The sequence below is a fragment of the Leptonychotes weddellii genome, chromosome 5 (genome assembly GCF_054177405.1).
Source record: "Leptonychotes weddellii isolate Sample4059 chromosome 5, ASM5417740v2, whole genome shotgun sequence".
NCBI lineage: Eukaryota > Metazoa > Chordata > Mammalia > Carnivora > Phocidae > Leptonychotes > Leptonychotes weddellii.
Window position 1 is genome coordinate 63967023 of NC_138373.1, and position 17078 is coordinate 63984100.

The following is a 17078-nucleotide window of genomic DNA, read 5'->3' on the forward strand; positions in this document are numbered from 1 at the left end:
TTTGCAAAAGCTTTTTATCTTGATGAAGTCCCAATAGTTCATTTTTGCCCTTGCTTCCCTTGCCTTTGGCGATGTTTCTAGAAAGAAGTTGCTTCGGCTGAGGTCAAAGAGGTTGCTGCCTGTGTTCTCCTTTAGGATTTTGATGGACATGGGATTGTTTTCTTAACTTCACTTTCTGCTGCTTCATTATTAGTGTATAGAAATGCAATAGATTCTGTACATTGAATTTGTATCCCATGACTTTACTGAATTGATTTATCAGTTCTAGTAGTTTTTGGTGGAGTGGTTAGGGTTTTCTATATAAAGTAACACGTCATCTGCAAACAGTAAAAACTGAAAAGTTTTACTTCTTCCTTACCAATTTGGATGCCCTTTATTTCTTTTTGTTGTCTAATTGCTGTGGTTAGGACTTCCAGTATTATGTTGACTAAAACTGGTGAGAGTGGACATCCTTGTCTTGTTCCTGACCTTAGGGGAAAAGCTCTCAGTTTTTCCCCATTGAGTATGATGTTCACTGTGGATTTTTCACATAAGGCCTTTATTGGGCCTTTGTTGAGGGTTTTTATCATGAATAGATGTACTTTGTCAAATGCTTTTTCTGCATCCATTGAAAAGGTCATATGTTTTTTATCTTTTCTTTTATTAATGAGATGTATCATGTTGATTGATTTGTGAATAATGAACACCCTTGCATCCCAGGAATAAATCCCAGTTAATCGTGATGGATGATTTTTCAATGTATTTTTGGATTCGGTTTGCTAGTATTTTGTTGAGGATTTTTGCATCCATGTTCAGCAGAGATACTGTCCCGTAGTTCTCCTTTTGTGTGTGTCTTTTCTGGTTTTGGTATCAGGGTGATAGTGGTCTCATAGAATGAATTTGGAATTTTTCTATTTTTTTTTAATACTTTGAAAAGAATGGGTATTAATTCTTCTTTAATGTTTGGTAGAATTCACCTGTGAAGCCATCTGGTCCTGGACTTTTGTTTTTTGGGAGTTTTTTGATTACTGATTCAATTTCTTTGCTGGTTATTGGTCTGTTCAAATTTCCTATTTCTTCCTGCTTCAGTTTTGGTAGTTTATGTTTCTAGGAATTTATCCATTTCTTCTAGGTTGTCCAACTTGTTGGCATATAATTTTTCATTATATTTTCTTACAATTGTTTGTATTTCTGTGGTGTTGGTTGTTATTTCTCCTCCTTCATTAGTGATTTTGTTTATTTGGGTTCTCTCTCTCTCTCACTCTCTTCTTTTTCATGAGTCTGGCTAGAAGTTGATCCTTTGAAAGAAACAGCTCCTGGTCTCATTGATCTGTTCTATTGTTTTTTCAGTTTCTATATTATTTATTTCTGCTCTAATCTTTATTATTTCCTTCCTTCTGCTGGTTTAGGGATTTGTTTGTTGTTCTTTTTCTAGTTCCCTTAGTTTCATTGTTTATTGGAGATTTTTCTTGCTTCTTGAGGTAGGCCTGTATTGCTATAAAATTGCTCCTTAGAACCATTTCTGCTGCATCTCTAAGATCTTGGACCATTGTGTTTTTATTTTCATTTGTCTCCATGTAATTTTTCATTTCTTCTTTGATTTCTTGGTTGACCCATTCATTGCTTAGTAGTATGTTACTTAAGCTCCATGTATTTGTGCACTTTCCTGACTTTTTCTTGTGGTTGATTATCTAGTTTCATACTGTGGTGAAACAGAAAAGATGCATGGTAAGACTTTGATCTTCTTGAATTGTTGAGACTTGTTTTGTGGCCTAATATGTGATCTATTCAGGAGAATGTTCTATGTGCATTGAAAAGTGTATATTCTGCTGTTTTGGGATGGAATGTTCTTATTTTATGTTATGTTATTTTATTAAGTAATCTCTAAACCCAGCATGGGGCTCAAACTCACAGCTCCAAGATCAAGAGTCTCCTGACTGACTGACTGAGCCAGCCAGGTGCCCCCTAGGATGGAATGTTCTGAATATATCTGTTAAATCTACCTGGGCCAGTGTGTCATTCAAAGTCACTGTTTCCTTGTTGATTTCTGTTTGGATGATCTGTCCATTGATGTAAGCGGGGTGTTAAAGTCCCCTACTCTTATTGTATTATTATCAATTAGGTCCTTTATGTTTGTTATTAACTGTTTTATGTATTTGGGTGCTCCCATGTTGGGTAAATAAATATTTACCATTGTTATATCTTTTTGTTGGATTTTCCCCTTTGTTATTATTATATAGTGTCTTTGTCTCTTGTATAGTCTTTGTTTAAAGTCTATTTTGTCTGATGGGTGCCTGGGTGGCTCAGTCAGTTAAGTGCCCAACTCTTGATGTTGGCTCAGGTCATGATCTCAGGGTTGTGAGATTGAGCCTGGAGTTGGGATCCATGCTGGGTGCTAGGTGTGGAGCATGCTGAAGATTCTCTCTCTCCCTGTCCCTCTGCCCCTACCTCTTCCCTCCCTAAAAAATTAAAATAAATAAGTATTTTGTCCGATATAAGTAATGTTACTCTGGTTTTCTTCTGATATCTATTTGCATGGATATCAAGAAATATTAAAGACATGGAGAAAGAAAGAAACATGTAGTTTCTCCATCCCCTCACTTTCAAATCTGCAGGTGTCTTTAAATCTGAAATGAGTCTCTTGTAGGCAGCATATAGATGGGTCTTGTTTTTGTAAGTGTCACCTTATGTCTTTCTTTTTTTAAGATTTTATTTATTTGTCAGAGAGAAAGAGAGAGTGCACACAAGCAGGGGGAGAACAGGCAGAGGGAGAAGCAGGCTCCCTGTTGAGCAGGAGCCCAATGCGGGACTTGATCCCACGCCCCTGGGATCATGACCTGAGCCAAAGGCAGACACTTAACTGACTGAGCCACCCAGGCGTCTCCTTTATGTCTTTTGACTGAAGCATTTAGTCCATTTACATTCAAAGTAATTATTGATATGTATCTATTGCTATTTTGTTACTTGTTTTATGGTTGTTTTTGTAGTTTTTCTCTGATCCTTTCTTCTTGCTCTCTTTCATGGTTTGCTGGCTTTTTTTAGTGATATACTTGGATTCCTTTCTCTTTATTCTTTGCATATCTATTACTGGTTTTTGATTTGTGGTTACCATTCAGTTTGTATATAACATCTTCTGCATATAGCAGTCTATATTAAGTTAATGGAAACTTAAGTTTGAACCCATTCTTTACTCTCCACCCCAATGTTTTAGGTATATGGTGTCATATTTTACATCTTTTATTTTATGAATCCCTTGACTTTTTTTTATAGAAATACTTACTATCACTTCTTTTGTGTCTTTTACTTTTCGTACTCTCACTTATGGTCTTTCCTTTCCACTCAAAGAGTTACCTTTAATATTTCTTGTAGGGCTGGTTTAGTGGTCATGAACTTCTTTAGCTTTTGTTTGGGAAACTCTTTATCTCTCCTTCTATTCTGAATGATAGCCTTGCTGGATAGAGTTTTTTTGGCTGCAGATTTTTTCCCTTTCAGCACTTTGAATATATCATGTCACTCTCTTTTGGCCTGCAAAGTTTCTGCTGAAAAATTGCTGATAGCCTTATGGAGTTTCCCTTGTATGTAGCTGTCTTCTTTTCTCTTGCCGCTTTTATTTTTTCCTTTATCACTGCTTTTTGCCATTTTAATTAATGTGTGTTTTGGTGTGGACCTCCTTGGGTTGATTTTTTGGGGGATCTCTGTGCCTCCTGGATCTGGATATCTGTTTCCTTCTCCAGATTAGGACATTTTTCAACTATTAATCCTTCAAATAATTTTTCTCCTCCCTTTTCTCCCTCTTCTTATTCTGGGCCCCCTATCATGCAAATGTTTTTATGCTTGATGGAGTCACTGAGTTCCCTAAGTCTATTCTCATTGATTAATTTCCATTACTCTGTCTTCCAGGTCATTAATTCATTCTTTACTCCTCTAGCCTGCTATTTATTCCATCAAGTGTATTTTTAATTTCATTTATTGTGTTCTTAAGTTCTGATTTTTTTTTTTAATCTTTTTGTTAAGGATCTCACTGATGTCCTCTACTCTTTTCTCAAGTCCAGTATCTTTATGATCATTACTTTGAATTTCTATCATGTGTATTACTTATATTAATTTGACTTAGGTCTCTTGATGTGGTGTGGTCCTGGTCTTTCATTTGGAACATATTCCTCTGTCTCCTCATTTTGCCTAACTCTCTGTGTCCATTCTCTGTGTTGGAAATGTCAGCTAAGTCTCCTGCTCTTGAATGTCCTTATGAAGATGTCCTGTAGTGCCCTACAGTGCACTGTCCCTTTCCCTAGGACCTGGCACTTCAGGAAGTGTCTCCTATGTGTGCTGTATATGCCCTACTGTTGAGTCCTGGCTGATTTTTCCTTCAGTTCATTCATCTGTAGAGGCTCTTTCTGCCTGTTTTGGGCAGTGTTTGGTACCTGCCTGGGTGGGGCAAATTTTAAAAAGGTGTGCACTTCTCTGCTTGCTAAATGAGACCTGTTGCCACCACCATTGGAACTGAGGCCCCACAAAAGACATGGGTCAGGAAATCCATTGCTGGTGAGGTTTGCACCAGTCTTCTATGAGAGGGGCCCCAGAGTGCCGGGACAGAGGCAAGTATGACTGGGAAGGGAGAATTCAATGAAGCATAGGTATGGGGCTTGGTGTAAGCAAGTTAGGCAGCAAGTGAGGGCACTGTGGTGGTTCCTGCAGGTGGCCGTGTGTTTATGTTGGGGGTGGGAGAGGGAAATGGCACCTGTCAGCTCCTTTGTTCCTGGGGGGGTATTCTCATGATCCTTGTCTCTCTGGGACATGCTTTGAGATGAGCAAATCACTCTCCCTCCCGTGTGATCCAGGCGTTTTCCAAATTGCTGCTTCTACACTGTATCTCTGCTGACTCTATATCATGCTGTCTCTTTAAGGGCAGGACTCCACTTCCTAATGCCCTCTGGACTCTCCTAGATTGAGCACACCAATTTTTTAAAAATTCCAGCCTTTAAGTCCTGCTGGTTTTAAGAACTCACAAAATTCAGCCCTTCTCACTATCAAAGCCAAATGTTATGGGGATTCATCTTCCCCATGTGGGCTCCCCAGTGTGACAGTCTGTTTCTCGCCCTTCGCTGTGACCCTCGTTCCCTCCTACCACAGATGCCCATAATTCATTTTGCTCCCAGTGTCTCTGTCCTTCCTACCTTCTTCTATATGGCCTCTTCTCTGCCTTTAGTTGTGGAGCTTGTTCTGCCAGTCTTTGAGTCAGTTTTGGGGTTATTTGCACTGACATGAGTGCTATCTAGTTGTATCCATGGGATGAGGTGAGCTTAGGGTCCTCCTACTAAACCATTTTCCTTAATTACATCTTTCATCAACTTACACTAAAAAAAAAAAAAAGATTTTATTTATTTATTTGAGAGAGAAAGCATGAGTTGGGGGGAGGGGCAGAGGGAGAAGTGGACTCCCCACTGAGCAGAGAGCCCAATGTGGGGCTTGATCCCAGTACCCTGGGATCATGACCTGAGGAGAAGGCAGATGCTTAACTGACTGAGCCACCCAGGCACCCCTACACTTTCTTGATAGTGTTGTTTGACAGAGAAAAGTTTTAAATTTTGATGAAATCCAATTTATTTTTTTGTTGGTTGCTTATGCTTTTGGTGTCCTATCAAAACAAACAAACAAACAAAAAAAACACCTGTGGCTTAATCCAAGGTCATAAAGATTTACCCGATTTTTTTCCTAAGAGTTTTATACTTTAAGTTCATACATTTACATCTTTGATCCATTTTGAGTTAATTTTTGTATATGGTATGAGGTAGGGGTCCAAATTCATTCATTTGCATATGGATAGCCAGTTCTAACACCATTTGCTTGGAAGACTATTATTTCCACATTGAATAATCTTGGCACTCTTGTCAAAAATCAATTGACCATAAAATGTAAGGGTTTCTCTCTGGACTGTCAAGTCTACTCTATTAATCTATATGTCTATCTGTGTGCCAGCAACATACTGTCTTAATTACTGTAGCTTTGTAATAAGGTTTAAATTGGGGCACTATGAGTTCCTCAACTTTGTTCTTTTTCAAGATTTAGTTATTCTGGATCCATATGAATTTGGGTTGGCTTTTTCATTTCTGAAAGAAAAAAAAGGCTGTTGAAATCTTGATAGAGATTGTGTTAAATCTGCATATTGCTTTGGGGAGTATTGCCATCTTAAAAATACTATCTTCCAATCCATGAACATAGGATGCTTTTCCACTTATTTAGGTCTTCTTTACTTCTTTTTCAGCAATGTTTTGTAGTTTCCAGTGTACAAATCTTTCACCTCCTTGGTTAAATTTATTCCTAAGTATTATTTTTGATGCTATTATAAATTGAATTATTTTCTTAATTTCATTTTGTAATTGATCTTTGTTAAACCACAGGCATACTCTTATTCCAAAATACACACACACACACACATACACACACACAACTTGTTGAATGCAAAATTCTCTGTATATGAAACTGCATATCTATTAAACTATATTAATTATCTTGTTCAATTCTCTCCGTTTTTACTTGCTGTTTTATCTAACAGGCCATTCTGAGAAAGATACATTAAAATCTCTTATAATGTTAATAATCTTTGAAGCTGGGTGATGAAAACATTGGAAAACATAGTCATTACACTAGTCTTTCCTCTTTTATGTATGTTTAGAAATTTCCATACAGAGTTTATTTCTTAGATTTCAAATACAATCACATTTTTACTACATTCTCTTTGCATTTCTAATTATTTTTTGGCTTTATACATTTAGCTACTGTTGTTTGGTGGATACAGATTTATACCAGTTATATCTTTTTCATAAAGTCTGTCTTCATTATAAGGCCACTTTCTATTTTATTTTCTATTTTTAACCTTAAATACTACTTTGTCTAAGGTTAAGTGGCAACTTTGCACCACCCTTCCCCCACCTGTGCATTTGCCAAGGATTACTTTGCCTATTCCTTTATTTTCACCCTACATTTACTACTTTAAGTGTGTGCGTGTGTTTTAATAGAATGCACATTTTTTATTTTTTTTAAAGATTTATTTATTTGAGGGCAGGAGGGACAGAATGAGAGACCCTTCAAACAGACTCCCTGCTGAGCGTGGAGCCTGATGTGGGGCTCAATCTCACCACCTACGAGTTCATGACCTAAGCCAAAACCAAGAGTCAGATGCTTAAGTGACTGAGCCACCCAGGTGCCCCTTAAGAATGTTTCTTATAAACAACATATAAGTTACAATGTCTGACTTCTAATATAATAGGGAATTCAGTCTTATCACATTTAGTGTAACAAAGATTATAGAGTACTTGATTTTAATCCATTCATACTGTTGTTTACTCTTTATTTTATATTGTTTCCTTTCCTTGAATTTGCTGATGTGATCACATTCTCCTTTCTCATCTCCCCTTTTCTTCTTGTTAATTTGGAGATTTGCAGGCAAGTTGTGTTCCAGCTGGAAAGAATGCTGGCGGGGGGGTGGGGGGGCTATTGGGGATACATGGGCACTGACTCTGGTCCCAAGGCAAGGACTTGATGGTTCTGAATTTGGTTCAAAAACCAGCAGAACTTCACTTGTATTCATTCATGAAATAGAAGTATTAGGGTTGTTTGTATAAATTATTCCTGAACAGGATTGCAAGTCCTAAAAATAAAGAGTTGTAAGGCATCATAGAATTGAACCTCTCATATTAAGCAAGATTTTAGCTGCACTGAAATGCACAACTTGTCTGGTTCTGTGAGGTCTCTTCACTATGTTAAGTTTCTGTATTCTTGGCCAAGGAAATGAAAAATTTCCAGTGTATGAATATGGGACTGGGGAGTGGGAATGGAGCAACAAACAGGTGTGTCTTTCTACCATTCCTTAGCTACCTGAGTGATGCCAAGTTTTACTCTAATTTTCCATTCCACTAGGGTAACCATCCTACACCTAGTACACATAAACAAATATTTACTATTACATGTAAAAACAAAAAACAAAAACAAAAACACAGTACAAACTACTTCCCTACACCAAGGTCCTCCTTTCCCTCACTAATAAGATGAAATCTTGAGAATGCTCTAAGTACCCTATTTCCCCTTTGACCCAAATGGGACACATGAGTGGGCCATGGCTCTGATCAGATAGTTTAGTACTTCTAGTTTCTGGCTATTATTGGGGTTTTGCTTATAGAATCATTTATGTTTCAATATCCTTATTTAGCACTCTGTGACCCATTCCTAGTCACTCTATCATCTTACCCTATATTACACCACAAACACACACACACCAACACACACCAGTTGCCATGAAAACATGACACTCTATTTGGAGGGACAAAACTTCATGTCCCAAAATAGTAAAAACTCATCCCAATAATTGAATGTCTGAGTTTCTTACAAAGAATGCCTCTATTTGCCAGAACTCAAACCACCAAAGGGAGATAAAGATCTCTAGCAGAGCACCATGGGAAACGTTTGTTTCCCCAATTTCTGCTTCCTCCCAGTGTCCCTGCCTTTTTCTGACAGTCTCTTAGGCTGATCCTCCCACCTCCAGAACTCTTCAGATGGTCTCCTTCCAACCACAGCTCAAGATTTGTGACCTGACTCCTTTAGGCAGACAGACATGTAGCTTGCTGGGTTCATCTGGTGGAAAAGCAGAGGCATTCTGAAACGTGTGAGCCCTCCCAAAAAATCAGTTCACACAATAACCAGGAATTTTGACCCAAATCCAAAGGAGTCTTGAATAGAGAAATTTTAGATACTGAGGTGAGGGTGATGTTTGGAAGGTGTTTTGGTCAGAGATTTTTCCAGACCCCTCAATTCACAGTGGCATAGAAACCTTAATACTTCAATTCTAGAAAAGCAGATTTTTGGTTGTCCAAGCAATTTCAGCCTGGAGTCAAGAAAAAGGCCCTCAGTCTTTTCCCTGCTAGGAAAAAGAAACCAAACTAGGCAGCATTTGTTGTCTCTCATGTTACCAATTCTTCTGGAGATTCTGGAGGTTCCTTTCATTTGGCTCACAAAGGGAACATCTAGAATGTTTACTCTAACCTGAAGAACTGGAGGTGTCTCCTTGGGTATTTCTGCTGCACATGAAAGACAAAGCTATTTCATTTAAGCCAAAAACATATGGAAGGGGCTTTTTCAGTATGAGGTTTAACTATTTGACTGTTAAGCTCCAATCTAACACTGTGCATTAATCCTACTGGGGCCCATAAGACACAAGCCTGGGAACTACCATCTCTAGGTCCTCAGTACATACACTCAACTGTCTGTCCTTCTTGTTTGGAATCAGAGTGTATCAGAAACAAATTTCCTTGGTAATCTTGTTAGAATGTGTTAGGCCAGCTTTACTATCACCCCAGTATCTCACAGTCTCTCCAAACTGGGGCCTCTTGACTTTCTTTGCAGGTGTAGCCCCATTCCAGCCTCCAGACTAAATCCCTGCAGTAGAAGAGATATATAGTCCAGGACTGCTAGTTCAGGCTTGTCTGGTGTCCATTTCTGATGAGTGAACTTCTTCCTATTTCTGAGACCTTTAGGCTGGCTCCACTTGGGTTAACTGAGGTTTTGTATTGCTTCTTGTACACGATCTCTGTTATAAAAAATGCTGGGTCTTGGCTTGCACATTCCAGACTCCATAGCTGGGCCCTGATATCTGTGGACTCCTTTGCTGATGCAGGTTCTGCTTGTCCATACTGCTGAGTGTCCCTTGCCTCCAGTCATGCTGATATGCTTATCTGCAGCCTACTCCTTGATACATAGATCTGCTGCTCTGCCGGAATACTGTCATTGTCTCTGGTGCAACCCATCCGCCATTTTCTGAATATGCTCTGAATGCAGAGTCAGTAAGTGGGATATGAGAGATAGAATAAAGGAAACTCTAAGGTTTGGCCTGAGAAACTAGAAGGAAGGAGTTGCCATCAATGGAGATGGGAAAGGCTATAAGTAGAACACGTATGGGGTTGCAGGAGAAGACCAGAAGTTTAGTTTTGGGTATGCTAACATAGATACGTTCATTAGCCATCCAACTATGGAGATTGAGTTGGTCATTGGACATACACTTCTGAAGAATGTGGGAGAGAGGCCTGGACTGGAGGTTATTTTGGATGTCACTAGTATGTAGAGAGCATTTAAACCATTGCACTGGGGGAGATCACCAAAAAAGTTTGATGTAGGTAGAAAAAGTCCAAGGACTGAACCAAGAGACACTCCTACATTAGAGAACATGACCATAGATGCATGCTAGGATCTAACCAGAGTTTTTCCTGTTTCTTCACAGTATGTGCCACGCTTCACACACAAATAGGATGCTACATACCATTGTCTGAGGCCTTTTTTGTATAGTTCTTACCATGGACTTGGGTTTGCTCCAAGTCTTCCTCATTTTCTCCTGGTACGTGTGGGATCAATAATATGATTTCCATGAAGATGCAGCAGAAGTGATGACTCTGTCCAGAGAGCAGTGCAGTTTATAGGCTCACATCAGATTGAATACAAGGTTTAACTACCCAAATATGCTAACCAATGATACCTGCAGGTGAGCATTTGGCTTTTTGTGTATATATTCATCATCTGATAAATGGTGATTCTTTGGGAACTATTTTCTCTATGTCTTTTTAAGGAAAAACTGGAAAATTTTGTGTTTCGTTGGCTTTTATATGAAAGTGTAATCTCCTAGCTAAAATATAAACTATTTAAAATATTAAAAGCCCAGAAAAAATTTTAAACAAACCCATTGAAAAAAATGTATAAAGGGAACTGTATTAGTTTTCTAGGGCTGCCATAGGAAAGCACCATAAACTTGGTGGCTTAAAACAACAAAATTTATTCACTCACAATTCTAGAGTCTAGAAGTCCAAAACCAAGGTGTTGGTGCTCTCTTCCTTGTCTCTTCGTTTCTGGTGGTTCCCAGCAATCCCTGGTGTTCTTGGCTTGTTGCTTCACATTCCAATCTCTGCCTCTGTCTTCACATGGTCTTCTTTCCTGTGTGTCTGTGTCCAAATTTCCATTTACTTAGAAGGACACCAGTCAATATATTAGGGCCCACACTAACCCAGGATGGCCTCACTTTAACTTGATTACAAATGCAAAGACCCTATTGACAAACATGGTCACATTCACAGATTCTGGGGGGATATGAATTTGGGGGGTGGGGGGGCACTATCCAACCCAGTAGAGTAAGAGTAAACTTAATATGTAGCTAAATACAAGATATTATATCATTCTCATAAAAATGAACATACATGCCCACAACAAATAGTTAACAAAGTAAACACTTAACAGAAGAGGACTTACCCTTCCAGTTCATATCACACTTCGTTTTATTTCTCTAGTGTATTTTCAGAAACCATAGCACTCTACTACTGTGCTCCACTGTGTTCCATGAGATTCCTTAGTTGGCCACCTGCTTGCCCTTTATGAGTCATCCCTGATGGGTTTGATAATCTACTAGGGACAAAATTGAATCAGATAGCTCTTTGGTTCTTCCTTTATCTCTGCTTTATAGAGAATCCCATATTAGTTGCCTCAAGCTCTTCCCCTAGGTCTCCAAACTTTTGGATCTAATCAGATTGGATTTATTTTTATTTTTTTATTTTTAAAGATTTTATTTATTTGACGAGAGAGACACAGCAAGAGAGGGAACACAAGCAGGAGGAGTGGGAGAGGGAGAAGCAGGCTTCCCGCGGAGCAGGGAGCCCGATGTGGGGCTCGATCCCAGGACTCTGGGATCACGACCTGAGCCGAAGGCAGATGCTTAATGACTGAGCCACCCAGGTGCCCCTCAGATTGGATTTAAATTACTGGGCCAGCAGTGAGCCTTACTTCTTCAGAGCTAGTGTTGGCGTCCTAAAGGGACAATCTCCTATGGAATGCATACTGACTCCCTCCATTCAGACATGGGTCAATGCAAGCGAAAGCACGAAAAAGTTGGGGTGTTAGGCTATGGACACCTCTTCCTTACTCTGAGTGCCACTCTTCCCTGCTTTGTGGAGCAGTGGACAAGGTGGCCCCAAACAGGGTCAAGCACACAGTTTACAAGTGGGGAGAGCATGCACCTGATTTCTTCTTATACCATATATTTGCAATTTACCAAGTGGCTGGAGATCTTCATCTTGGCTGTCAACATGTAGAGATGGTTATTTTAAAATATACAATCTAAACAAGGAATCTCAGATATTTACTTCATAGTACAGATTTAAATTTTGTCGCTTCAGCACTATATAAACTAAAACACTAAAACAGTTTTTTTTTCTATTTAGCATTCAACTTTTCCTTTTTTTTTTTTTTAATTTTTTTTTTATTTATTTATTCATGAAAGTCAGAGAGAGAGAGAGAGGCAGAGGCAGAGGGAGAGAAGCAGGCTCCCCGCCTAGCAGGGAGCCCGATGCGGGACTCGATCCCAGGACCCTGGGATCATGACCTGAGCCGAAGGCAGACGCCCAACCATCTGAGCCACCCAGGCGCCCCTCAACTTTTCCTTTAATGTCAGAATATTTCTGCTGTATCAGTGGCCTCCTTGGGCCAAATATTAGGTACAATTTATGCTAAGCCAGTTTACTACTACTTAAAGAAGATCTTTGCTCAATGAATCATGGAACACGACATCAAAAACTAATGATGTAATGTATGGTGATTAACATAATAATAAAAAATTAAAAAAAAAAAGATCTTTGCTTATCATGTCTGTCCTTTCTTCCCTAAGAGGCAAACTAATAGGTAAAACCCACCCACTTTAAGAAGTTGAGGCTCTCAGCAGATGACTGAGTGCAGTGTTAGGGGTAGTCTCATGAGCTAGTTGATAAAACCAGAAATTTTTCATCTTTTCCCTACAACACCAAAGTTCTTCCAAGGAAAATATCAATTTGGCTAACCCACTAACTTTACCTGCTCTCAGGACTGCTTACTTCAACACAAGCTGTAATTCTTCAACTACCGTAAGTATAAATAGTAAGCTACTAACAATGGAGAAAAATAATAAAAATGGAAAAACCCTTCCTTTCATGCTCAAGTTCTTTCCCACAAGTTGGTTCCCAAAGGTTCCTTCTTTTTGCTGAAAAATGGTATCATTAAGCTTGTCAGGAGAATGCAAAACACTGATATATTTCTCCCTCAAAGGCGGTGTGTAACCAGTAGCTGACAAAGATTTGTGAATGTAAGAAATAATCATATGGCAGATTAACTTTTGGCTCAATTACCCCACTACCATAAATGTGTCCTTGCCTCAAAGTGGGATAACAAAGACCACTCACCAAAGTACAGAAAGACAAATCCTAGAACGGGTACAAACTTCTAAATATTCTCATCCCTTTTCATTCTTGTTTTTATGATTCAAAATGTATGTAATACATTTTTTTGGCAATAAATATTTATTTATTTAATCTAACCACATTTAACCTGGACATTGTTAAATTCATGGCAAAAGAGTCAAGGAAATGAGAATGGATCAAAAAGCCTCTAGGGAATGGTTTCTAAGATTCAGGGCAGGAACCTCTACAAAGCGGTTTGAGGCTGTAGAACCAACTGCCTATTCCATTCGGTTATCTCAAAAGCACATCAGATGCAAGGTGTTATACCCAAGCTCATTATGTTCCTCCCCCATCCTCGTCCTGTTCCAGGCTTCCTCTAACTCACTAAATTGCATTAGTTGTGAAAGCCAAAGATCTACAAGCCATCTTTGACTCATCCCTTTCCTCATTCACCCTAGCCCAACCCATTATGAAGACATGTCAGCTTCATCTACTTTATCACCCTGGAGATGGCTGCTGCCACCACCACAACTGCTCACCTCACCATGGTCTCGTAAGTATCCACACTATCCATCATCAGCCCTCTAGACTCTGTTCTTCACATTAATGCAGGTTATCCATTCTCCACCGAAATGTGCAAACAGTACTTTGAAATAGTTCACAAACAGTAAAGAAAAAATATAAATAAGTACACTATAAAGCATAATAAAATGAATATTCATGCACCTACCACCCAACTTTTTTTTTTTTTTTTTTTTTGGCAAATGTAATTCCCCTGCATAAAAGCCACGTATTTTAGCCACACAGGTATTTTGGTTCTTAGGTTACGGCTGCCGATTCTTACCTCAGGATCTTTGCTGTTACTATTTAGAATATGCTCTCCCGCTTTTTCTGCCCTTCTAACTTCTCTTATGCAACTCTCCTTAAGGTGCCCAAGATTTTCCTTCACAAGCACTTACATTAGAAATGGCATATTTATGACTGATCATTACAAGTCTAAAAGCTCCATGTTGGCACAGACCATATTTTTTTGCTTGTCATTGCAATGGTTGTATCCACGTAATACCCTGGCACCAGTAAATATTTGTTAGATGATGAAAGGTGAATTGGCTGAACTATGGATGGAGAGCAGGGGAAGGAAAAATCCTTAGAATTTCCTGTATTGTATAGTCACTATATATGAAAGGGACTTTTCTCCCCATCAGTGAATCCTACCTTTAATGAATTCTAGCCCATGGGGTAGTATATCTCACATAAGAATTGCCTAATTTAATTGCTTCAGCTTTAGATATGCTTCATGAACTTCACAGTGGGCCTCTCCATATTATTTCTACTCATTTAGTTACAGTCTATGTACAACTGCCCTTAGGACTAGTACTTTAAAAGTTCACATCTTTACTTTGACCTTGCTCAACCAATAATGTGTACTAGGAACCAAAATTAAGAGCTTAATAAATTATCTATTGCTACTACATAGTTGGAGAAATTTTAACTGAACACACGTTTGCATTAAGTATATATACTTGAAATAAATGTTCTATAGCTGTACATGTGAATATAAAATATTAAATTTACAAGTACGCTTTGCCACAAATCAGCTATAAGCCAAGTTGTTTAACAATGTATATATACTTCTTAAATAAGTATCTTGAGAAACTAAAATATGAAGCGTTGATTCTCACAAATCACCTAGAAACAAATTTTTATTCTTTAAAGTCAGGAAAAACTATTCTTTATGTAAAAACTGAAGTTATTTCTATCTTATAGACTATTTTATATATATATAGAGAGAGAGAGAGAGGGAAAGAAGGAAAGAGAGAGAGACTGTATTTATTAGGTCCACAATTTTGACTGGGATTTAAATTCAGGTTCTGCAGTTTCTGGCAATGACTCCTGGAAAACCCGATTTAGTTTCCTCATCTAGGAGAGAGGAGCATTGCCTGGTTAACAGGATTATCTGAAGTTCAAACAAAATAACATATGAGGAAGCACCAGTCACAGTCTGTACTCAGTAAAGGTTAAAAAAATTAACAGAAACTTTATAGCATTGTAGCATATACAGGTTATAAAATCCTATAAAGGTAGTAAGTTATAAATAAAGCAAAACACAAACCCCAGAAGTATCTCTTCTCTTGTTTATAGTAAAGCAAACTGTCATAAAATCTTGGACTAAACCCCTAGAATAAACCTACAGCAGCAATTAAAATAATCCGGTTTCAAAGAGGATAGAGTGTGAACAAAAGTTGCATGCTGTCTGGCTGAAAAAGGTTATCACTGACTCATCTCAGTATTAGTAATAATTTTTTAAAAGCTTCTGAAAGTTCTGCTCACATTATTTTTGTTCCAAGATCAAGCACAGAGAAGCCTTTCCTCTCCTTCCTCTTCTTTCCCTTTTGTAGCTCTGACCCCCTCTGCCCACAGGGCCTGCCAGGTTAGTGCTCTGGGCCGTGTGCCAGGGTCTTCTGCAGTAATGACTTCAAATGCTTGACCTAACTTGACCAGACTGCAACCTTCCCTTCATTCTCCTCAGCAGAAGGTGTGTGCTAGAATTCATTTGAAACACTGCTCCCTTTCGGATGGAGACTTGGTCAAATGTGTCTGGCCTCTTCTTCCTCACACACAAGCATATCTTTAATGTTTCCTTTCAGGTAAAATGAGAAAAAGATGTGAAGAAAACTCTTGCCAGTCATTTCTGTAGACCTCAGCACAAGTATTTTGTCCATTTTTCAATATATTTTCTTGACAATTTAGATATCAAGATAAGACTTAATTTAACATTTATAAATACTTAAAAAAAAGGAATCAATTTGGAAACTTTATCAACAAGTTATCAAAACAAAGGTTTGTTTTTTGACAGTGAATGTACAATATTAATATGGTTTGCCATTACTTCCTCTCTAGGAAGAAAGGTAAAATGAGAAATACAGTATATAAGTAAGTCATTGGAAGCTCAGTAGATTTTTTTCAACTCTTAAAGAGACACGAGTCAGAAAAAGTGCAATCAAACAAACCAACTGTAGAAGCCATTTTGCAACGAATTTGAGTATGGACCACATATTAGATGATACTAAGTAATTATTGTTTGTTAGGTGTAATAATGCCATTATAGTTGTGTTTTTGTTGTTTTTAAAAAAGATCTTATCGGTCAGAGACACAAACTGAAGTACTGTAAGTAAAATGATTCATGTGGGATATGCATTGAAATATTCCAGCTTAAAAAAATTACATTATGTGTATCGTAGTGGTGGTGGAGTAGACAGATAATACAATAGACCAGAATATTCTAATACTGCTGTTAATATATATAGAATAAACAAAATAGTGGAATTTCATGTCCATATGTAAGTGGCACCCGGGCATAATGCACCATACAGACAAAAAAAAAAAAGGTATTTAGGTTATGCACTGCTAAGCACACCTATGACTTGTGAGAGTGAATCTAGTGTCAAAATGTTAGGGTGTGTAAGGGTAATATATAGGTAGGAGAATGGGAAAGAATACACTGGTATCACAGGATCTCCTATAACTCAGAGAAAGGTAGAAGGGGAGGTAAGAGAGTTGGGGTATTTGTCTATATTAGAATTAATGTATTATGAAAATAGAAGACAACTTTTGAATGAGAAACTCTTTCTATGCCAGACTTGAGGCCACCACATATTCTCCTCGTTCTTTATTTCTGTGGTGTAAGCATATCACCAGAAACTCCTGATAGAATTAAATCCTCAACATTCAAAACGCTCATAATCCAACACAGTTCCAATCCATAAAAATAAAACATTCTTTATGTTGAATGCATTATTAAGCAAGCATTCAAGAACAATAATCTAGACATTTTTCATGTAGGACTTAAGTAGGAGTAAAAGG